Source organism: Equus przewalskii, chromosome 17 (assembly GCF_037783145.1).
Source record: "Equus przewalskii isolate Varuska chromosome 17, EquPr2, whole genome shotgun sequence".
NCBI lineage: Eukaryota > Metazoa > Chordata > Mammalia > Perissodactyla > Equidae > Equus > Equus przewalskii.
Window position 1 is genome coordinate 27,617,999 of NC_091847.1, and position 24,506 is coordinate 27,642,504.

Sequence of the window (24,506 nt, forward strand, 5' to 3'; positions counted from 1 at the left end):
CCAAACTTCCTGGGTGAGGATCGTGGTGCCATCACCTGTTACCTGTGCAATCTTGGGAAAGTGGCTTCACTTCTCAAGGTCCCAGTTTTCCCATCATAACCTGCTTCATAAAGTTGTTGTGAGGGTTAGAAGAATCACAATTTGTGAAATCTTAGAACAGTGCTCAGCATGAAGTATCGCACAAATAGTATAAGCATGAACTGTATCATCCAAAACAGGATATTTCTAAGAGTGAAAGGGGCTGGGGATGGCTCAGTGGCTGAGTGGTTAAGTTCGAGCGCTCTGCTTAGGCAGCCCAGGGTTTCACCGGTTCGGATCCTGGGCACGGACATGGCACTGCTCATCAAGCCATGCTGAGGCTGCGTCCCACATAGGACAACCAGAAGGACCCACAACTAAAAATATACAACTATGTAGCGGGAGGTTTTGGGGAGAAAAATGAAAAAATAAAATCTTTAAAAAAAAGGAGTGAAAGGGGATGCTAAAAGCATTAAAGTTTATAGATTATTTTGAAAGGTTTATTTATTGATCAAAGAAAAAGTTTCCTTGTAAATGATAGTGGTTCATTAAAAAAAATAATAATAATAAAAACAACTTCCAGGGCCAGCCCAGTGATGTAGTGGTTAAGTTTGCATACTCTGCTTCGGTGGCCCTGAGTTCACTGGCTTGGATCTGGAGCACTGACCCACACACCACTCATCAAGCCATGCTGTGGTGGCGTCCCACATACAAAGTAGAGAAATATTGGCACAGATGTTAGTTCAGGGACAATACTCCTCAAGCAAAAATAGGAAGATTGGCATAGATGTTACCTCAGGCTCAGTCTTCCTCACCAAAAAAACCAAAAGAAAAAACCTTTTTCTTAAAAAGATGAAATAACATACATTCATATAAATTAAAATAAAATTATTTTTATTGTTTGTTGAATATTATGAAGGAATGTAAGTAGAATAATTATTTTTGGTAAATTTTCATGAACTTAATCAGTTTTCTTAGTTTGTCTGTGTTATTGTGTAACTGGTTTTGTTCCCTAGAACAAATTTTGTTTTTCAATGTGTTTTTGTTTTGATTTTGAATATCTTTACTGAAGTTTGATTTATATGCCCTGAAATTCACTAATTTTAGGTGTACAATTCAATGTTTTTAAATAAACTTACAGAGGAGTGTGAATCTCATCACAAAGGCTTTCTATTTTTAACTTCTTCGTAAAATTACCTGCAACATTCTTCCAAGTCCCTTTTTCTGATTAATTAACTTGAAATTGTTGATGCCTTCAATTGACTCTTCTCTATGGACTATAATAATTCGAAATGAGACAATGATCTGTTAACAGATACTGTAGTACCTCATAAGCTAATGGTAAATGCTACTAAAGAGGAAATATTCTTAATCTGAATTCTCTTTAACATAAAAATACATATATAGTACTGTCTATTTTCACAGGTACTGGCTTTTTGTTTTATTTACATTACCTTTCACCAATATCTAACAATTCTTTTTGTAAGACTACATTTTTCAAATAAGTTAACGATGATGACTGTTTTGAATGCTTTGCCATATTTAAATCCTGTAAAACTGTAGGTTTTCTAATTTTTTTCCATTTCAGTATGCTGTATATATTTTTTCAGTTAAAATAAGGACCTCCAAATTTTTTCTCCCATGAGTCAAGATTTTTCAGCACAATTTTAGAATTTAAAAATTAAATAGTGCATGTTGTTTGAGAATTCATCATTTAAATTCCTCAATTTGCCCTTTGCTATTATAAGCATAAATTTTCATTTCTTTCTGTTTGCAGGATCCTCCATACTGTTTTCCATAGTGGCTGCACCTATTTGCATTCCCACCAACAGTGCACAAGGAGTCCCTTTTCTCCACATCCTCATCAATACTTACCTCTTGTTTTTTTGATGATAGCCATTTTAACAGGAGTGAGGTGATGTCTTATTGTGGTTTAGATTTGCATTTCCCTGATGATTAGTGATATCATCTTTTCATGTACCTGTTCACCATTTTATTTCTTTTTTGGAAAAATATGTATTGAGTTCCTCTGATCATTTATAAATCAGATTTTTTTTTTTGCTATTGAGTTACACGAGTTATTTACATATTTTGGAAATTGACCCCTTATCAGATATATGATTTGCCGATGTTTTCTCCCATTCCATAGGTTGTCGTCTTATTTTGTTGATGATTTCCTTGCTGTGCAGAGCTTTTAGTTAGAAGTAGTCCCAGTTGTTTATTTTTGCTTTTATTGCTTTGCTTTGGGATCGAATCCAAGAACTCCTTGCCAAGACCAATGTCAAGGAGCATATTCCTTATGTTTTCTTCTAGTGGTTTTATAGTTTCAGGTCTTATGTTCATGTTTATGCCATTTTGAGTTGATTTATGTGTATGGTGTAAGATAGTGGTCTAGTTTCTTTCTTTCGCATGTGGCTATCCAGTTTTCCAAACATCATTTATTGAAGAGACTCCCCTTTCCACACTGTATCTTCTTTCCACATTGTATATTCTTGGCTCCTTCATCGTAAATTAATTGACCATACAGGCGTCAGTTTATTTCTGGGCTCTATATTCTTTTCCATTGATCTATGTGCCTGTTTTTATGCCAGTACCATCCTCTTTTGATTACTACAGCTTCGTAATATAATTTGAAATGAGGAAGTGTGATGCCTCTAGCTTTGTTCTTCTTTCTTAAGATTGCTTTAGATGTTAAGGCTCTTTTGTGGTTCCATACAAATTTTAGGATTGTTTTTTTCTACTTCTGTTTTAACACATAGTTATAAAAATTATAGAAGAGTTTTAATACCATATTAGAATACTTAAGTTTACTTATTAAGCAGCTCTTCAAAGGATAAAACATTTCTGAAATATATTTATTGATGGACAATGAAAAGAGAAAGCATGCACTACCACATTGTTTTTTTAAAAAAATTATTCACCATTAACTTCATCACAAAAAAAAATCTGTATTTTAGTCCATCCTACTGTGCAGAAATAAAAAATTGTAAATTCTGACAACAGCTACTTCTATTTTAACTCAAGATTTTCAGTTTGTTTGGAAACAAAAGTATAAACTAAGTGTTCACCACAGCCAATACCAAGTATATTTCTGTTCTGTAGGTTTCCTAATTTAGTAAGAATATTTTTTAACATGACACTTTTCTTCATCAATATTTATATTTATGTTCATTATGAAAACAAATAATTTTATTTATTTTTGATCTTTTTAAACTAAATATTCCATGCCAGATGTTTCATTTCAGCAAAATGAACTGCCCTAATCTTTGCTTTGATTTTATAAATGAGATCAAAAAATTAAACTACCAGTGGAATTAACTTGTCAGTTTGAAGCATCTGATAACAATGATAAAAGTAACGTCATTTAACCATTTGCAAAGTTCTTCTGCTAATAGAGTCAATAGCAGCTATTACTTTCCTTTTTTTATATGCACAAGAAAATTTGGACTTCAGCATAAGCAAAATTAACGAAGAACATTAACTTGATCTAAATAAAAAGATTTGCTTTCAGAGTAATATGAGAGCCTACCTTCTTTAGCTACATTTGTTAAATTATCATCTTTGGCAGAGTTGTCTATAAACAACTGGTAACTTTTGAAGTAGCTGCTGATGCTTCTTCAAAAGAGTTGTGTCTGAGTTTTCATGTGTTTAGTGGTATCATTACAGGCCCTATAGTGGATAATAAATGTCAACAAGTATTTTGTGCAAGTTAAAAGTTCATCCTCTATTTTGGCAAGCAGAAATTCAATAATTAACTTTTCATTAAAAGTTTTATTGTGAAAGTTTTAAAACGAAATTTTTAACTTTCCATTTTAAAAATTTTTGCTTATGACAAAAGGCAAAAAAAGCCCCAAGACATTAAAGGAAATATACGTATTCAGTGGCTGAATGACTGAAATGTGGACTTCTACCAAACCATCCTGACCTATTGAATGCAACTATTAATAATAATGCATTGCTTGACGATAAAAAATCTAGGGCAATGCTTTCAGCAAACAGGGACAAGTGTGAATTTGGACTTTACAAGCAAACCTGGGAACATGATCCCCCCTGCACCAGAGTTAATGCTATTCCTGTCTGTGCATGGATCAACTGGATCATGCATGGATCAGAGTAAAGCATGACCACAAATTGCATTAGTCATGTATGCATTTTTATATAACTTATATTTTACTATTGGATTTTCTGTGTGTGGGGAAACACCAAATTTCAAATTAATTTAGGGCTGGTACAAGTTTGTCTGCTTACGCTAACCTATCTCCCTCCCCAGTCACTCACTGTTCTTCACTCTATTAGCTGTGAATATAATTAAGTCTGAGGATTTTGTGGTTTTCTTAGCATGCTTACTGAGAGGAGACTTAAAATCTTTGCCTTTTTGCTTTTTGACGCTACATATAGGATAAAAACAAACAGATAATGCTGACAATATCATTTAAGGAGTTAATAAAGAAAGAATGTCTGTCTGTGGCTAATCTGGTGGGACACTGTAGGATCATATTAAGTAATATTTGTTGAACACTTCTATAAACAAGGCATTAGCCAGTTTTTCTGATACCCATAGTGGCCTTCGTTCAGTCTCGTCATCTCTTCAGCTGAATTTCCTCATCTCTTAAGTGGACATGCAGGATTTTCTGAAAAGTCTAGATGGAATTGAGGCTGTTCAGGCTATCAGTGACTTTAGGGAAAATACAGTTGTTGTGAAAAACATGGTTTGGTCCTACTAAATTGGTAGCATTCTTACTATTAAGATCTTTAACATTTTTAAAAAAATTTCTTTTAATTCCCAGCTGCCCTGATGAGGAAACTGAAATAGAGAAAATCCAGAGTACGTTCCACCAGGCCACACAGCAAGGTCTGATAGAGCCAGGAAAGCCTTTATGAAATCCAGACCCTCAGACGAATGTTCTATCAGCTAGACCTCCATGTGAGCCTCACAAACGTAGGTAGGAACAGCGTTCCCTAAGATGCTCGTGAGGCAAATCAGAGCGAGGCTTCATTCCATGTGATTTCTAATTTGAAATGCAAACAATTGCCAATTTGTTTGACTTGTATTTATAATTATTTCCTTGTGAATTACTCATCGCTAAATGCTTTATAAATATTTTCTCTCTTTCCCAATGTCTATGAAATGATCATTGCATAGAAAATGTTGGCTTTCAAGGATTTATTAATATCTCCTTTTGAAATAACATGTATTTGTAAGATAGAATAAAATCACTGTCAAGAAACAAATCTTGCGTTTGAATTCCGCCTCAGACAATGACTCATCTGATGTGCTTAATAAGATGATCTACATAGTGACTTTTATTTAAAGGTATCCATTATAGAACAAGTAGAAAGTACACATGCACATTTGGATTTAGTTGAGCACAGCCTCGCCATCAGCTCCTTCTGATAGATTTTCAGACTTCCCTAAGTTTGAGTAAGTTGAAGGCATCTCACTGAATGCGTTACTGAATCTGGTTTCACTTTTGCCAATAATGAAAAAAAGAAGCTAGTGGCCATAATATGGCAGCAGGCATCATATGCTTACCATAATCTCAAAGGTTAGCTCTGCCTGAAGAACTGAGCCTTTTATTTCTCAGTCTTTTTGAACATGAGACATAATTTAAAGCATTTTCTAGATGGTAAAATAAATACCCCTTTACGCAGAAACTTAACAAATTCAGAGTAGAGCACGGAACTCAGTAACTTGATTCAGAATATTGTTCTTACTCTGTGCTTGTAATTATTTTAATATCGAATAACTTTAAAGAAGAAAGAAACAGCGGTTTGCCCCCTTTTGGTCCTGGCTGCCATCAAATGGCAGTCGTATGTGTGCTTTTCAGTCTTTGCTGTGGAAAAGTGCATTTGAATTCAAACCAGCCTAAAAACTAAGAATCCAACATCCCCTTTTAAAAACAGAGATTCAAAATTGTTAAATATTAACAGCAATCTTCTTAAGAGAGAAGGGGAATCCATTAGAAAAAATTCAGAGAAGAGTCACACTTATTAAAGGGCCATAAGGATCGACTTTTAAGAAAAGATTAAAGGAAAAATTAAAAACGGAAACCTACATCTGTTGCAGGAAAAGACGATGGTAACCGAAGCTGTATAGTAACGTAAACAGTCTGGGAGAGCAACTTCTCATTTTGGCGTAATTGAGAGAGGAAAATGACCCAACTCTATTTGCTAAAGGTAAGTGTCATTCAGTGTTGATGTCCTAATCGAAAGGCAAGTCCTCAGCTTTAAATACTGTTTAAAATGTCTTTAAGAAAGACAGTTTAACGTGAGAAAGTGTGGTAATAATCAAATGGATGTAGAATTTTGAAACGTATTTATTCAATTCAATCTCTCCTTCCCCTCAAATCTTAAAATAGTAAAAAAAAAGAGAGCTACTGAGATGCAAAATTCTCAACTCCATACCCTAACAGAGGACTTCTTTTGTATGACCAACTCAGAAATGCATACGGAGGGGCAAGATAATATGAGCAACAGGGTGAAAGGAGAAGAAAATGCTCATTTTAAAACGAAAAGGAAAGATTGTGTGAAACATGAAAAGCCACCCCATATCTGAAAGAGATTGAAAAGGGAAGTCAAGAATGTCATGCCGTTTCCCATTCTCCTTACCTGAGTCTTCTTGTCGCTTCGTTGGTTAAGTTTTATAGGTTGCAATAACTGGCATGGAAGAGGTATGCCTGTCAGCTGTTCACAATGCAGAATCTTGAAAAGGTCAGCATAGTAGCAGTATGACAGGCCATGTAAGTCATTATGTGACTTATAACTCATTTGTAAGTAGAATGAGAACTGGAGCAAATTAATGTAAACTCTGCCATAAGACCTCCGAAAACATGTTAGTTATATTGAAAGCTAGGTTTTCCTTTTTATCTAGAAAGACAAATAGATATTTTCCAACAAATGTGTTGCCTTCCTTAGGAGCAGTAGAAATAGAAAATAAGTTCAACTTGCTGTGAAGAGGTTTAAAGAAAAGATGTTAGCAGCAGAAGGAAGGCAGTTTTGGGAGAAGATATGTAATAAAATATATATACAGGTAGTATGTGTGTTTAGGTTCCAGTTGGTGACACTTAGATGTCATTTCCTGATTAATAAAAATCTCAAGACTTTCAAAGTCATGTATTTTTGAGGAATATTAAAATAATATCAAATAAGAGAATATATTTGTGACTTTCTATAGTTTTATTCTGTTGTATCTGTTAATTGTGAAGCTTTATCTTGCATTAAAATAGGCACAATTTTATCCCATTAACCAAATGCTATTTTTGAAATGAAAACTAGTGAGGTACACATATAACACAGCACATTCATAAGTACTGAAATGCTAAAGTAAGTTGCTGCACATGCTACAGGTGATTGATATGGAGTAGTGAAAGAGTTAACCCTCCACAATACCTTTTTTTCTCCGAGACAGTCCACTGTGCCTCTGTTGTACACTTAGGCACAGTTCCTAATGGCAAAATCTATTAGAATGCACAATACTCTCCCAAGGGAGGTGGTGGAAGTCCTGTCACTTGAGACATTTAAAACTACACTGGATAAAGCACTAGAGAGCTGTGAGTGCATGTGCTCCAACCCTCAGGATAGAATTCATGACCTAATGGGTGCTTTTCCACCCCTTAATGTCTCTGATTCACTGGGTGTTTTAATAGCTCCCTCATATTTAAGTAGATGAACAACAGTCTGTTTTTTCAATGGGAATTTAGTTTGGTCTATAATGTGTCAAGACAAAGGTGACAAGACAAACCACAAGGGAATGGAGGAAGCCTCGTGGAAATTTAATTGATCTGGAGGAGGGTTGAGCAAACACAACAGTGTATTAGGGTTTAGCAAATGCCTCAACTTTTTTCAAATGTTTTCAGTTCAAGGAAACCCAAAACACATTTGGCTAAACACTTTTTCCTTAATTTTCAAACCCATGTGTATTTCAAGGGAAATTTAATCCATGTGTTTCTGATTCATTTACACTTAGCTCATCAAAATGTGGTTTCGTAAGACCCATTTGATGTCTAAGAAGCCTTGTGAGCTTTTTTATAAGTCTTTTTTCTTTGAACCAGGAAGTTGCTTTTTGCCAAGAGTCAATGGAACTTCAACCCAAAAAGCAACAGTTTCGTTCGGATTTTGGAATCCTTGAAGGTGGTGGGAGCTAATGAGCAGGGAGGGGAAGGGGACACATTCAGATAGAATGAACGTTCCCATTTCTATGTTATCTATTCACATGACTTGAAAAATCTTTTTTTTTATTTATACTAGAAAAATCCATATTAAATTCTTAGAAACCTTGTAGAAAACATATGGATGAATTTTATTACAGGATGCAATGTTGCCAAGTGTTCTGATAATTGTCCACTAATGTGTCTCTTGGTAGTGAGTAATCAGGCCGGTCGTGTCGTATTTATCTCAGGGGCAGTTATAAAGAAGTGACTCCAAAAGGTGTTTAGATTGGCCATTTTTCTATATTAAAAGAGAAAAGCCCTCTGTCTAGTTTTTGTTGCTCTGTGCACAATACTACTGGTTCTTTAAACAAGAAATGAGACAAATAAGGCTCAGTGATTGTGCTGATTCAGGTGCACACAATCCCCTATCTCATGGTCGGTGTTCTTAAAGAGCATCTGGGGTAAGGGAACATACATCTGGTCCATCCGTCAAGTCCATGAGAAAGCCAACAATGTCTGCACCTGCAGGATGAATTACGTCTTTGGTGAGTGTGAGGAGCTGCATAATGAGACAGCTGAAGAGCTGACACATTGCTTTCCTCCTACTCCTACCATCTCTTGTTTTTGCCCTCCTTTTCCTTTTTGTACTTCTTCCTCTCCCCTTTCCCCACCTTTACACAATCACCACTAGATAACGGATCAAGTGTGACACATTCATCCAAGGGGGAGTTGACATGGTTTATACATTGCTTTTCTTTGGTTGTTCTTTGGATGAATTCTTCGTTGAGAACAAGATAATGAAAACCAGACGGTCATTGAACACAAAATCTGCTGTCACTTTGGGATGTTCCTCTGCAGCCCATTTCATTTCAGAAAGCTTGGTCCCCGAGTTTACTCCAGGAGAGGATCCCAACCAGGTGGAATCCTGCCCCCCCGTGGGCTTGGAGAATTCAGCAAATGCTGCCAATATAGTTGCTGCCTCACCTGTACATCAGAGAGCTCATCTGAATGGAGCAGCTCCTGCCAGCCTGCTATAGCTTTAGAAACACGGCCTTTTCAGTATTCAGATGAGTTCTGTTCAGGGACCTTCATTGTGGGAATTGAAGACAGAAGAATCAGAATAGGTGACAACCGAGAGTTAAAAGAGCATTGAAAGTTTTTAAACTCATGCTGACCTCAAATTTTGAACCATCGCCTAAAGGAAATGAATTCTTTAGAATGTTACGATGAATGAAGGAGAACATGTTCTTAGTTTCTGGGCTGAGTTTTGACAGAATAGAGCAAAATTACGCATTGTCAACTACGGCAGCAAGTTCAGACTACAGGTGTGAGGATAAAGAATTATTCATTGATTCAAATCCTGTATCGGTGAGTGAAAAAGCTCAAAGCAATAAAAATACAGATGAGGTCCCTGGCATTTGAACAAAAGTTTATTTTCACTTTCTAATTTGTCACTAGTTTTACACAAACACAAAAACAACATCTCAGCTATGTAAATTCATCTCTGAAAACACAGAGGTAAAAACTATTATATATGGTTTAAGATAAAAATATTCTCTTTTAAAATTGGCTGGGAAGACTCTTTTACACTCACAGAACTTATGAGAATACCCAGTCTCTTCTGTCTAATTTCAGTTCCTTTCTCAAAGACATGTAATCAAGAATAAAAACTACAATCAATGCTCAAAATGTAACTCTCACACATCTTTCTAATGCTGGAGAAATACCATCAAGTTTTTTTTCAGTACAAATATATATACTGCTTTCAAGTGTCAGAAATCTTTGTCATTATTGATCAAGCAAAACAAACTTCGTATGGTATAGAATTATCTTTTTTTTTTTTTTTTTGAGGAAGATTGGCTCTGAGCTAACATCCACTGCCAATCCTCCTCTTTTTGCTGAGGAAGATTGGCCCTGAGCTAACATCTTTGTCTGTCTTCCTCCATTTTATATGTGGGACGCCTGCCACAGCCTGGCTTGATAAGCGGTGTTAGGTCCGTGCCCAGGATCCAAATTGGCAAACCCGGGCCACACAGAAGCAGAGTGCATGAACCTAACTACTACGCCACTAGGCTGGCTCCTAGAATTATCTTATTATCTCTCCCCTGTAAGTGTAGAAATGGAAGCAAAGTGATTAACAACAAAATTTATAAACTGCTGTAATTTGCGTTACTGAGAGATGGAATGGAATCTGGAATCGTTTCGTCCAAACTCCTAATTTTCTAGGTGAAGAAACAAAAAGGTCAGTGAGCTTAGGAGGCCTGTTCAAAGTTCCCAAACTGGCTTATATCAGAGTGGATATCAGAGTTTAGCTCTCTTAAATACTAGTCCAGTGCTATTTTAACAGTCAATAAAATTTCCATACAGGAATATATTCCTGGGATAAGACACATCGGATAAGACTACAGAGATTTTTTTGAACTTGAAAAATTCTCAGTAGGTAGAATTCCAATATATACAACAGATTCAAGTGGAATTCACTCATTGAAATGGGGTTGGGAGCCCTAGAGCCCCATATGCTTGCTCTTCCACCTGCTGGAAGGACTCTAAGGCACCTCAGAAGAACACCAAGTGCTCCTTAGGACTATGTCTTAAAACCACCATCAACGTCTCCAATTGTGGAGGATAGACACTAAAGTGACCCCCAATGACCCCACTGTATTAGTTTACTAAGGATACCATAACAAATTCCACAAACTGGGTGAAAAACAACAGAAATTTATTTTGTCACAATTCCAGAGGTCTGAGATTAAGGTGTAGCCAGGGTTGGCTTCTTCTGAGACCTCTCTCCTTAGCTTGTAGATGATCATCTTCTCCCTGTGTCTTCACATGTTCTTCCCTCTGCACATGTCTTTCTTCTAATCTCGCCTTCTCAGAAGGACACCAATCCCATTGGATTAGAGCCCATCCTAATAACCTCATTTTAATTTAATTACCTCTTTAAAGACCCTATCTCCAAGTGCAGCCACATTCTGAGGTACTGGGAGTTAGATACCAACATATGAATTTGGGGGGAACACAATCCAACCTATGACACTCACCTTCTTATGTTCATGCCTTTGTTATAATCTTCTTCTCTGAGAGTGGGTGAGAACTTTGACTTGATTCTAGCCAATGGAATATGGCAAAGGTGATAGGAGTCCTCCCGTGAGTATGTAACATTGTATAGTAACCTGTCTGTCTTGCCAACAGACTCGCTTTAGAGACTTTCTCTTTTGTTGGCTTTGAAATGATCAGTGGCCATATTAGGAGGCCCAGATGGCAAGGAGCTAAGGAAGACCTTCTGTCAATAACCTGCAAGAAGCTAGCTCCCTCAGTTTTATAGTCACAAAAAGATGAATTTTGCCAACAGCTTGAGTGAACTTGGAAGTGAATTCTTCCCCAGTTGAGCCTCCAGATGAAAATTACAGCCCTGGCTAAAACCTTGACCATGGCCTTACAGAGGACTCAGCTACAACATGCCTGGACTTCTGACCCACAGAAACTGTGAAGTGATAAATACATGATGTTTTTAAGCCACTAAGATTGTAGTAATTTATTACACGGTACAAGGAAAGTAATCCCTAAAAATCCATGAGTGACTTTGAAACCAGGCTATGGGCAGAGGTGGGAGGAATTTTGATAAACATGATAGAAAATACCTAGATAGCTATGAGCAGCAGATTATTGGCAGATATCTGGACATTAAGGGCACTGTCAATGAGGCTGACAATGAAGAGGGGAGTATGTTATTGAAAGTTGGAAGGACAGGGATCCTTGTTATATAGTGCCCAAAAACTTAGCAAAATTGTCTTCTATGGTTCTATGGAAAATACTTATAAGTGATGAGTTTGGTCATAAGGCTGATCTTCAAGCAAAGTGGTGAAGGTACTGTCTTGTTTATTCTTGTTGATTATAGTAAAATGTGAGGGGAGAGAGATAAATTGAGGGAAGAACTATTAAAAAAAACCCAAGATTTGATGATTCTGAAAATTCTCATTCTCTCCAGATGGAAAAAGGAAAAAAAAATTAACATTGACATTCACTGTCAGAACAGCTTGCTCTGAAGGAAAGTCAAGGTCGTGACTCCATAACTTCTTACTGAAGCCTCAGAAAGATTAAAAGATTAGGGTAATCAGTCACAAAAAGAGATCTTTCAAGAGATTAGCAATGCACCTCAAAGATTCTTCCAATCAAATCATAAAGATTCTGGGAAGTTCGGTGTGATGCTCCTTAGCCATGTTAGCAGGATGCCAAGGTAGAGAAAGGATTATCTCAAAAATATCTGTGGACCTAGTTTTTGTCTAGTGACATGGACCCCATTAAAATCTACAGGAGACCCAGAAAGTACTTGAGGTAATTGTTTCAATGAAGAGGTCACTATTGGCTTGGACTGAAAAGACAGAGTGCAATGCGAAAGGAGGCTGTCAGATCACCCCAAATTCTACTGGCTGGAAGGGCTGACAAAACTACTCACTTGAGAACCTACAGTACCTTTCATGACAAAAGAAGGGTGACCACAAAGCAGAACCAAGAGAGAAAGGATGGAGGCTAGAGCCACAGAGAATTATTCACAGTCCTTGACATCTAATCACTAAACTCTTGTTTGCCTGGCTAAACTTCAGAACTCCTTTTTATCTTCCATTTTCCTGCTTTTTGAACTAGAATGTCCACAAATGTTATTTTTAGGGTCTCCCCCCATTTTATATTGAGTTTGTTAGATGTAGATAACTTGTGTCTTTAGCGTTATAGGGTTACGGATGGAGAGGAATGCCTCAAGGGCTAGCTGTTCTTGACAGATTATATCCAGAAACCTCATTCTTACCTAGACCTGATTTAAATGATGAGATTTTGAATGTCGAGCTTGTACTGTTACAGAATGAGACCCTTTGGAGCTTTGGAGGGGGAGAATTTATTTTGCATGTTGGAGGGACATTAATCATTGATGGCCAGATGGTGGACTGTGGTAGACAGAAACCAAAATGACCTTAAAGAGCCCCACTTTCAAGCCCGGTATAAGCCCTCCCTCTAGATTGTGGATGACACCTGTAAGTTGCTTCCAACCCATAGAATATGCACAAAGTGATGAGGTGTCACTCTTGAAATTACGTTACGTAAGAATCATCTTGCTAAAAGTCTGTCAACAGCCTAAATCAACTTGTAAGTTGTAAGTGGACCTGTCCCCAGACAAGTCTCCAGATAAGAAACACTTGTTTGTTTGTTAACCTTTTTTTTTGTCCTCTCACCTATATGGGGACATGTTGCCTTCAAGACCAGGATATTGTAAACTTTTGAAATTAGGGATTATGGCTGTCATTTCTATTGTCTCCTGGCACTTAGTGGGGTGGTAGTGGAATGCAGCTGAGTGAGTAAGTAAAGGTCGGGGTTAACTTATTCATGGCTCAAATCTTTCTTCTCCAGTATTCTCAGTAAGTTGGCTCTTTTCATACTTATGAGTGCTCTAGTTCTAGGTGTAAAATGAAGACAAAATGATGTACAGCAGGAGATGAGGAACTATTTCTTCTCTGTTTCTTTTTATCATCAAGCAAACATTTTATAGAATTCCATAACGTAATCTCTCGACATATCTCATTGGCCAGTCCTGGGTCACATGCTCATGCAAAACAAGCCCCTGGCAAGCCGACAGATAGGTAAACTACGACCTGCTAAGACCAATCGTGAATCTCCTGAGTCACTGGGGAAGAGATGGTGGATTCCCTTGAACAAAATTGACTTCTGCCAACGTAGGAAGAAAAGTGAATTGTCTGTTGTTTTGACAAACAATAGTATCCTTTTCAAGAAAATAACACAGTTTTACAAATATCCGTATTATAGAATGACTGAAAAATCCATAAATGCTAATTGAGCGCCTCCCATGGGCAGTACTCTAAGAGCTGGGAATACAACAGTGAAAAAAAGATAGAATTTCTTCTACTTTAAACAAATAATGTCACTTGTTGATGGCGTAAAAGATAAAATTTATAAATGACTTGGCAAGGATGTTGGGGGGGGCACTGTTTTATGTAGGCTGGCCATGTGTAATTCCATGGAAGAACAGCAAGTGACACAAACTGACCTGAATTCACACTTGTCTAAATAAAAAGAGATTCCCCCTTTTGCCCCTGTGGCCAATCCCCCATTGTACTTGCTCCAAATCTCTCTCTCGTTCCCCAATATCTCTAACCTCTTCTTCACTATGAGCCACTTTCCATGAACACTTCAGCATACCAAAGATTCTCCCATCTTAAAAATGAATGAATAGGGGCTGGCCCCATGGCCAAGTGGTTAAGTTCGCAAGCTCCTCTGCAGGCGGCCCAGTGTTTGGTTGGTCGAATCCTGGGCGTGGACATGGCACTGCTCACCAAACCACGCTGAGGTGGTGTCACACATGCCACAACTAGAAGGACCCACAACGAAGAATATACAACTATGTACCAGGGGGCTTTGGGGAGAAAAAAGAAAAAAATAAAATCTTTAAAATAAAAAAAAACATGAATGAATAAACTCAGAAGCAATAATGGTGGCACTGTATAGGGCTTCACTGTGCATGTGCGGCACCACTCCATGGGGAGCCAGACAAACACTACCATATAAATAGTTGCAGTGTGGTGTCTCTGAAATCTTCCTTCTACTGCAGTTTCCTGCTCTAGACACAGTCTTACCTCTCTGTCCTCCCTCTCACTGAAAAACTCCTTAAAATAATTTCCTAGACTAGTTGTTTCTTCATTTTCTTCTCTTATTTATTTCTAAAGCCACTGCAATCTGGACCCCCTACTGGGTCAACGGTGACATCTTCTTACTAAACCAAGAGACCCTTTTCAGTCTCTAGGATGTTAGACATTTTCACAGCATTAGATTCTCTTTCTTGAAATACTCTCTTCCCATTTCACATTCCCCTCAGTTTCTTCAGTCTCTCTCTTCCTTCTCAGCTTTTCTGGGGATTTCTTGCAATTCTAGGACACTCTATGTTCTGCCCTAGGCTATCTTCTCTTCTCGCCCATGTGATGCAGGTAGTGCAATGTAGACTTGGGTGATCAAAATCTTATCAGCCATTTTTTAGTGGTACACAAAGTTATTGATGTATTTTCGTTATTTTAATGCATCTAAACCATGTTCAGTTTAATTTAATCTTGGATTTTGAAGTTGATATTTTTGAAATGAGATGGATAGATTGATAGAGAGATAGACAGGTAGATAGATATTGATCTAGTGATATCTATGCAACAATTAAGGACTATCTCACCTAAGACATTGTGATCTGGCACCTCCCTGACACATACTAGGTGATGAATAAGTACAGTTGAATAGATTAATTAATATGAATTCTTTTTGAGGAAGATTAGTCCTGAGCTAACTGGCGCCAATCCTCCTCTGTCCACTGAGGAAGACTGTCCCTGAGCTAACATCCATGCCCATCTTCCTCTAATTTATATGTGGGACGCCTACCACAGCATGGCGTTCCAAACAGTGCCATGTGCGCACCTGGGATCTGACCCGGCGAACCCGGGGCTGCCGAATCTGAACGTGCGATGTTAACCACTGTGCCACTGCGCCGGCCCCATATGTGATGTTTTAAGGAAGATTATAGGAAATACAAAATCGTGAGTGCAAACTATAAAATATTGATGTAGAATGTAAAATATCTATGAAATGTGGCTCGATTTATTTTCTACCCCCAAATATCAATAATCTGGCATTTTGGAAGACTAAAATTTTGCATCTAATTTGATATGGGTTATTGATTCTGTTCAGACTTGAGGTTAAAGGTCAACCATTTTTGTGTTTTGTGCCATGTCCTTGGTCAGGTAGAAGAAGAAAACCATAAAAGTAAATAGAGCAGAGAGATTTGATTATCTGGGCATTTAGATATAGGATGCTAAGTGAATATAAGACAATAAAGTGTTTTAGGGTAAACAGAGTATTTAGTTTCTGACTTATAAACAAGAAAGATAACTCAAATACACTGAAATCTCAAGAAATATGAAGCTGAAGAAATTACATTCTTATATTTTTTGAGCATAAAGGGAAAGAAAAATGATTCTGACTTCTAAACTTCCAGCCAAGCTTCCCATGGGTCAGTTAGACATTTTTATTAAAAGGGAAAAAAACACAATATAATACATCCATTATTCTTTCATTTTGCAAAATGTCAAACTCCATGTGATCCTTTTAATTTCTATGGGTGTTCTAAACAGATTCTATCTAGAGATGGAGCTAATACACAGCGTGGCAAGTACAGATCAAAGTGTGCATAAAAAGCCCTCATGACTTACATGCACACACACACTCACACACACACACAACAGTATCAAAAACCCTTGAATCTGACAGATATAATAAAGTGAGTTTTCTTTCTCCTGAATTTCCTATATCTAACATATCTATATTTTGCTCAATTTTGTCTCATGAAAATGAGTTTTGTGTCTAAAAGACATGGACTCCACAATGTACCTATGCTACTTTCTCACCTCCTGGAGTAGAGAAAAGGTCAGAAACAGTTCACTGCCTATTCCTTGAGTAGTCAAATTGGTATTATTTTCTGAAGTTGTTCGTGGGAATAAGACAACACAATGGTGAGATTGGATAATTTCATCTGAAATGCGCAGCTTCCTTTCATCTCTTCTCTGCCCGCCCAAGGCTAGAAGTCACTTATTTATGCTCATCTTAATATCTGAGGTTTTGAACCACTCTTAGAGGCAGTGAATAGACTGATCAAACATATGTGTTTAAAAGCAAATAAACTTTATTCCACCTCCACAGAAGAGAAGCTAATGACTTAAATATGGAAAAGCAGTTTTTCCTTCCTCACTTATCAAAAACCACGAGAACTTCCTGTCTCCTCATTCTTTAAGTCTACCTATGGTGGTCTAAAGGTGAAATGCCCGAATATTAAGCCATAATCAATCATTGTACACACACTAATTACTTCTGTCCTCCCCTTTCCTTGTCATCACGGTCCAAAGCAGGTTTTTGAGACTGAGTACATTCATCCGAGCTGTTAGCTGCTACGCTCCACTGCATCCTCGTATGATCTGCCTGGTCCAGACCCCTGGAGAAAATTTGTGCATGCATACTGTATGTGAACTTTAGATAAATAAATAAACATGCGAAACAGCTTCCAGATAATTGAAAGCGAATGAAGGAGGGAGCAAAAAGAAAACAATTTCTCTGGGGATAAGCGGCTAAGGTGGCAGGTATGATTAAAATCCATATGATTTATGGCTAGGTGGATTGCTAACATGACAACGCTGTTAGTGTTTGTTTGTTTTGGGTGCATTTGACAATAAAGTTTTGTTGTTGTTGTTGTGCTTGCTGTGGGTTTTGCTCAGGAGTTAGCCACTCAGGAATTCCTAGTGCCTGACTGAGCAGTAATTTAGCAAGCTCTCTTGTGCTCTTTTCCTGTCAGCATTAACATGTCAATTCATTTTAATAGTCTGGGCATGCTCAGTGGGCATGCATTTTTTCAGTAGGTATCCCAGGGGCCCGCCCTGTGGTGCAGAAATGTGTTATAGCTTGTCTCAGACCGCAGAGACTTCAGCAGGTTTATTTTCGTTATGGCCAAGTATATTTGTTAAAACAAAGCCAAAATAATATATACAATCAAGATTCTAACAAATGAAACAGATTATGTATATTTGATTGGTAATTGAAGCTCTTTCAAAGATTAGGTTGTGAAATCTTTCCTTACACCAAATTATTATATGGTAGAGCTTTACAAAAATGTGTGCTGTCACTGCCTTTAGTTTTTGGAAGTTAAATGATATTCTGTCACAATGGGAATTTTCTGTAATCATGATTAATAGTTGAAGTGGCTTTTATGTTAAACGAGAATTTGCCTACCCTCTTTCTCATTAAAGTGCTTTCAAATGTATTCTTATCTAATATTCTGTCCATAAGTAAGTAGATGAATGAATGAAGAAGTAAGTACATAAATAAATAAATAAATAAAAAACAAACAAAAAAACAAATACTAAAATCAAACTACCAATTAGGAGTTTTGGTGCTTTATAAATCTGTCCTTCAATTGTCAAACTGGGTCCCAATTTAAATCCAAATTTCAGATGTGTTAGGAAACACCTTGTCAGATGGAAAGGAAGTAACAAAGAAAAGAAAGAGGAGATGAAAACTAATTCCATAACCAAAACAAAATTCGGTGAATGATTGCAGAAAGGTTGGCAGTTTATGCCATTTATTCAAATTACTGCTTAAAAAAGCGAGTCTTTGAGGGCACGCTTTAAAGCAGCTAAAAAATTTAAGGCGTTGTACTGTTGACACCTTTTGGATCTCAGAATTTCTAAAACTGCTAAACAATTTGGTAATATCAAGAGTAAAGGGAAATTTGAGAGAAAGATAGAGTAGAGAATTATGTCAGTTTTTTTTTGAATGCTCCATCTCAATCTTTTAATTCTTTTTTCACCCCTGGTTACTTAACCTTTGTCTACTCGATTTTGTAAGGGCAGTGAGTTGACTGAGTATAAGCTCATACGATTTTTCTGTAATGCAGTTGGTGGAAATGGTGAGGCATTTGGGCATCATTACACGATAGAACAGAATTCTCCTTAGAAGTCAGAGTTTAACAGAGGATATCTGTTAGCCTTACACCTCAGGTATACTCTTGCCTCTCCGTAGACATTCGTTAAAATAATTTAAAATAAGGCTTTTGTAAAGTATTTTGCATATAGAACATTTAGAAATTTTTGACACAAACTTTCAGAATTCTTCAGTGTCATGTTTTCATTTTTACTTCCTTTCAGTTTTAACTATGGATATTTACTAGTTACCCATTAGCAAGAGTTGTCTGAATGTTTCAAATCTTCAATGATTGGAAAAATAGACCAGTGTATTTAAGCAGTAATAACTCAATCCTAAATAATTGTGTAATATTTTAACAGATATCATCAGTTCTAGTCAGAAAGTCACAACTACAGTGCTTTTTAAGGTCAAAAATATTCACTGAACTCAGGAAGTAGCTGCTCATAAATGCTTATTCAGGTCAGGGAAAATGTTTTTCATACTCTGTATCTAAAGGGCAAAGTGGAAAGATAGAGGATAATAGGAAGGGATACAGAGAAGATTAGATGGGTGTGAAGGCAGAGGTCAGAAAAGATGGAGTGGCTCTCCTTCCTGACACAATATCCTGTGGCTTTTCCATCACTCTGCCTAGTTCCGACACCTCTAGAGTCTTCCAGATGCTCCTCTCACCCTGCGTACAAGTATATCCCCGGGTGTACATCTCTCTGTATGCAAGCACATTCACCTTAAGGAGATTAGCGAAAAGAAAAATGAAGGAACAAAAGATATTACTTGTCTTCTCAACCTTGAATTACACCCAAATTATGTGACTTCTCTAAAGTTTGCATATTGGGAAAAACTTAAGTAGCATTTAGTCTTTTTGTCAAGATGAAAAATGATACATTTGTCCTAAAATAGTGAATACACCTTAACTCACAAAAACTTTGTTCATGTAAAATAGAATCAAAAAAAAGTCCTTCATCTATAAAGTGATTTCAGATTTTCAATGAGAGGTAGTCTATTTTCATAAGTCAGTCTCCTTATACAGGCATTAATATTATTATAAAATAATAATAATTATGATTTCAATGAAACAAACTAGAAACTATATTCTGCCTATCATCTTCTCTCTGTATTCAGCATACAATGGATTATCAGGCAGCCATAAAAATTCCCTGGCTTGTATTTTTATTCAAATATAGTGCTTTCAATTATTTTTACATAAAATTTTTGTAGACAGTTTATGATTTACATAATCTATGATTGATAATATTTTTTAATAAAAGTCCAAATCTCTGTCTCTCTCTCACTGTTACATACAAATAAACCCACCACACACACACACACACACACACACACACTCTTCAGGGCTCTTTTCAATCTAATAAGGATTATTTTCAGGACATCTCAGACATAATGTTCCAAATTATTATTCTATAATCCTTGTTCTTCTGCTGTAGATAAAAGAAGGGTACATTTGAAGAACAAATGCTTAGAAGTCTCTTTTACTTAAATGTGAAAACAATCAAAAAAAGAATTAGCTGAGAAATATACAAGAAGGTTCCATGGAATTCTGAATGAATCCTTCTACTAGTCAAAGTGTTTACATATGTTGTGTGTGACTAGAATAATGCAAGCCTTAGAAAATACTGTATTTTAATCAATTTTCACAACTATTTTGAACAGGACTTTAGAAATAATAAAAAATGTAGCACATAAATGTCCAATAGCCAAAATATACTACCTAATCATTTGCTTTTTATGGAAGTCAGGGTGGGAATAGAAAAACTATTATTTCCTTTAAATATCTTTGTCAATTTCTTTTACTCTTAGGATTTATGGCTCCCTTTTTACAGTGAATCTACTTTTCAAAGAATTGCTTATTCTTTGAAAACTTTACAAAGGCAACCTACGTGATTCATTTTCATATTATTTACACCAAATGCGTAAATCATATACTAATGACTGTAGCATCTTTGTAGTTCTTTTTAAATATGGATGAAATATGAGTTTTATTCCAAGGTACAAAACGTCATTAAGGGCTCAGGTGGTTAAAATCAACATGAAAAATACATGCTGCATTTTCTCCCCTTAAATGCAATAATGTAATCAGATTTCAAGTCATCTTACCTACCTCACTTACAGCTTTATGGAGATTAATTAGTTTTTAGACCCCAGTCACATGATCTTTTCTGACTGTCATTTAGCTGGCTGACTAGAACCTGTAAGCTGTCTCCCGTCCCAAAGGACAGATTAAATTTGAGCATTGTTTGTCTTTCTTTGATTTAAAGGTGGATTTTGAAAGTTATGGTTTAATTGTATTTTGTTGCTAATTGGAAATTTATTGTAACTTCGTTTTGGAGGAAGGTAAATATTTAAATAATTATAAATAGGTCAAACAACATATTCTCCCTGTTTTAGTATAAAAGCTGTTATTATGCTGACACCTAAAAACTAGCTTTTTGTTATTTATGATCCAGATGTTGTAACAGTCAGATGAGTTTTCTACAGTAAACCTCTACCTTACAGAGGAGGCGACTCCGGGGGGGCCCCAAGTTAAGGACACTGGTAACTGGTGATCCCAAGACAAGTTTCTAAGGTCCAAATGAACAGGGACTTTTTAAAAATTACGTGGAAATTTACTAAGCAACAAACAAAAAGAAGGACGCTTTGCCTCAGTGGAACAATTTCTGTTAAAAAAAAAAAAAAAACACCCACAAACAGAAAATAAAATTCAACGACAACAGAAACTTAATAGTGACGAATTTGTTCCTCCTTAATAATGTATTTTCTATGATTACTGTTATCCTTTATTACTCTGTCACTGACCGAGCTGAGGATTAAAATTGAAAGACCACAGCCTTAGTTTTTATGTTCGTCTACTTAGCCGTGGATTCTCAATCGAGAGAAAAACAAAAGAAGAAAACACTGATAAACTACTTCAATCTGCTTTACAATATGTGATTAAAGAAAGAAAAGAAATCTTGTCTGCTACAGTTGTTAATACATTGATATTTCTAGCTGGGGTCCTAATTAAGGTGTAATGAGAGATTTGAAGTGCAGTGAATTCCCTTCATTCACGTCACTAAGCCAGTGAACCACAACTACACGTAGAGTTTCAGGCAGACATAGGACCAAGTGAATTAGTTATCCTATAACTCCCGTGCAGTTGGTTCCGAACTGGAGCCACTGGGGCGTAGAAGCACGGTGAATGTGTGACTGCCTGGCTGCTATGTGACTGCAGATTTTCTTTCATGGATACTTAACAATAAACAGTCACTCCACGTAGGAGAGAACTTGATTCCATAAACACATGGAATTTCCTGGCTCTTGAATGAAGACGCCACAGGATTTTCACTGCTCAGGTGTTACTGGATGCAGTGCTGATTCGGGAACCGGAATGATCTGTTTCCCTTGCCTGTGGAGTTGGATCACTGCCTTTGGCAGTAACCCCAGACTCCTGCAAATGATGAAGACATCCCTCCATGCCTACATAGAAAATGGCGCCAACATGGATGCCATTAGAAAGATTCAAGTGAGCATATGCTGAGAAAATTGTGTCATCCATACCTTGCGTGAAAAGGGAGGACTGAGAACACCAGTATAGGTTGAAGTCCATTCTCTTGAATGAGAATCCATAGGTTGTTCAAAATCTCTGTAAGGACACTGATATCATATTTTTCTGGCTCTTTTTTTCTTCCAACACATGGTTCATCCACTTGTGCTTCCTGTGTGTGACTTTGGCAATAAAGTAATCACTCCACTCTATGCCTACCTTCAAAGATTTTTTAAATAATTAGAATAGACAGAAATTATGTGAGAGAATCTCAATACGCATCCTGGAGCATTTGTATAAATAATAGATTTGATAAGCTTTATTTTCATTTTATTCATAATGACCTTTGGTGAGTAAATGCCATTTCAAATTCCATATTTGTAAACAACAAAAACCCAAAGGCAAGAGATGGGTAACAGGATAATCAAAACCTTCTTTAGATTCATTGGTCTCATCAGCCTCTCTGTTATTTTTAGAAAATGTGTCATTATGTTTGGGTTTTTTACCAGGAAGCGTTGGTTCCTTATCCTATGACATTCTTTTGGTCCCGTACATAGATTTTGTGTATATGTTTAATTAAAAATAATATTAAAACATTCTCCCATTGCCAGGTAAACATTGCATATCTAATTAGTTGTCTCCAGTGGTCTTATAACTTTAGAGTTATAACTGCAGAGTTATATTCTTTATTGGTACCTGTGTGCTGCCCCTCTCTACTTCTCCCACAAAACAGACCTGTTCCAGCAGGGGTAGACAGTAAACACCCCCATCCACAGAAATTATCATAAATAAACAAATGCCTGAATATATCCATTTCTATCACCAGTAGGCAGCATTCCAAGCCAGGCATGTTGATCCTGGTTTCTGTTCCATTGATAAAAGGGGATATGCCATTTTTGTTCCAGCCCAGAGCTGTCCAATGTGCTCTTGTAAGGCAACTTTCCATGTTGAGTGAATAAGGATCATTGTTTCCTACATAATGAGCCTCCCCCTCCTTTGGCTCTCAGTGAAAGGCTGCCACCACACTGGCTAAGAAACAGTCCTGTTTAACCGCCAAGTGTCTGCCGAACACAGTGTGGTAATGGGAATGATTTTCTTATCCATCATTACATGACTGGCACGTGAATAATTTTACCCACCAGGTCATCATGTCACATCATCCATGGTAACTTGGCTGGATCAAATGTAAAAATTATATTACTCCCACAAAACAATCATTTTTACAAGAAAAAATCAAGAAATGTCTTTATTTCTACTCCCCTCCACCCCAGTCTATTGAAGATGCTGGTTACAGAGCTGAATAGTTAAGAAAGCCACTAAAGGACATTGACTAAATTCATATTATAATTTTAATTATATATATTTTCAAGTAGCACATCTATTTTATACCTGTTTCTGGCTGGAATAGCTAACTAAGGATCTAGAGATTAATATTAGATCCAGTTCACTGATATTTATTGCTCTAAATCCAATCTATATTAGCATGTCAGCCCTGTATCAAAGCAGAAGACAGCAGTATTTATGATTATTAGTACAATATTGAATCATCCTGAACCAATTACTGATCCAATTACTGTGTCATTATTATCTTCTGAATAGGGCTTGATTTGTCTGTGATAAATATGATGCAATTAAACCACCTTTTTACATAATAAAACACTGCAGGTGTTTATTCTTAAGAGTTCACAGATACCAACAACCAATAGATTTAATTAAAAAAATCCTTGATATAAGTGTGAATTTCATTAAATTTTTCTAACTTTAATGTACATGCAAAGTGTATCTTATTGAAAGATACAATGGTGTAATCTCTTGTCCGTCTATTACTGAGAAACTATACTACCTGTCAAACCAAACAAAAATTAATGTGGTTGCTTAATATTCTGATATTTATTCAAGGCATATAAACATTAACTGAATTGCTAAAAATGTTTTTAGAAATAGATATATTACAAAAAATATTGATAATAACAGCAATTGTGTATATGTAATTTTAAAACAAGTTTTTTCACTACAGATTTAAATATACTATTATTTGAATGACTCATGCTTTAAACAAGCTGAATATTAATAATTCTAAAAATGTTCTTATAAAAGACAAAAATGTTAAATAGAAAACAATATTTAAATTTAGTATTGGGGCCTGCCCTGTGGCCAAGTGGTTAAGTTTGCGCACTTTGCTTTAGCGGCCCAGGGTTTCACTGATTCCAATCCTGGGTGCAGACATGGCACCACTCATCAGGCCATGATGAGGCAGCGTCGCACATAGCACAACCAGAGGCACTCACAAC

The 24,506-nt window shown here is 36.6% G+C and overlaps 1 long non-coding RNA gene across 8 annotated transcripts in view; it reads left to right on the forward strand.

The window, feature by feature from the left end:
• The window catches only part of LOC139076785 (uncharacterized), a 143,009-nt gene that overhangs the window by 106,336 nt on the left and 12,167 nt on the right, over positions 1-24,506 (forward strand). For 5 of the 8 annotated variants that reach the window (XR_011528735.1, XR_011528741.1, XR_011528734.1 and 2 more), the window contains one exon: positions 6,086-6,195. This is a non-coding gene — a long non-coding RNA (uncharacterized lncRNA). Of the gene's footprint in view, positions 1-4,805; positions 4,962-6,085; positions 6,196-24,506 lie in introns of all 8 variants that reach the window. The other 3 variants (XR_011528738.1, XR_011528736.1, XR_011528740.1) reach the window with 1 other exon arrangement.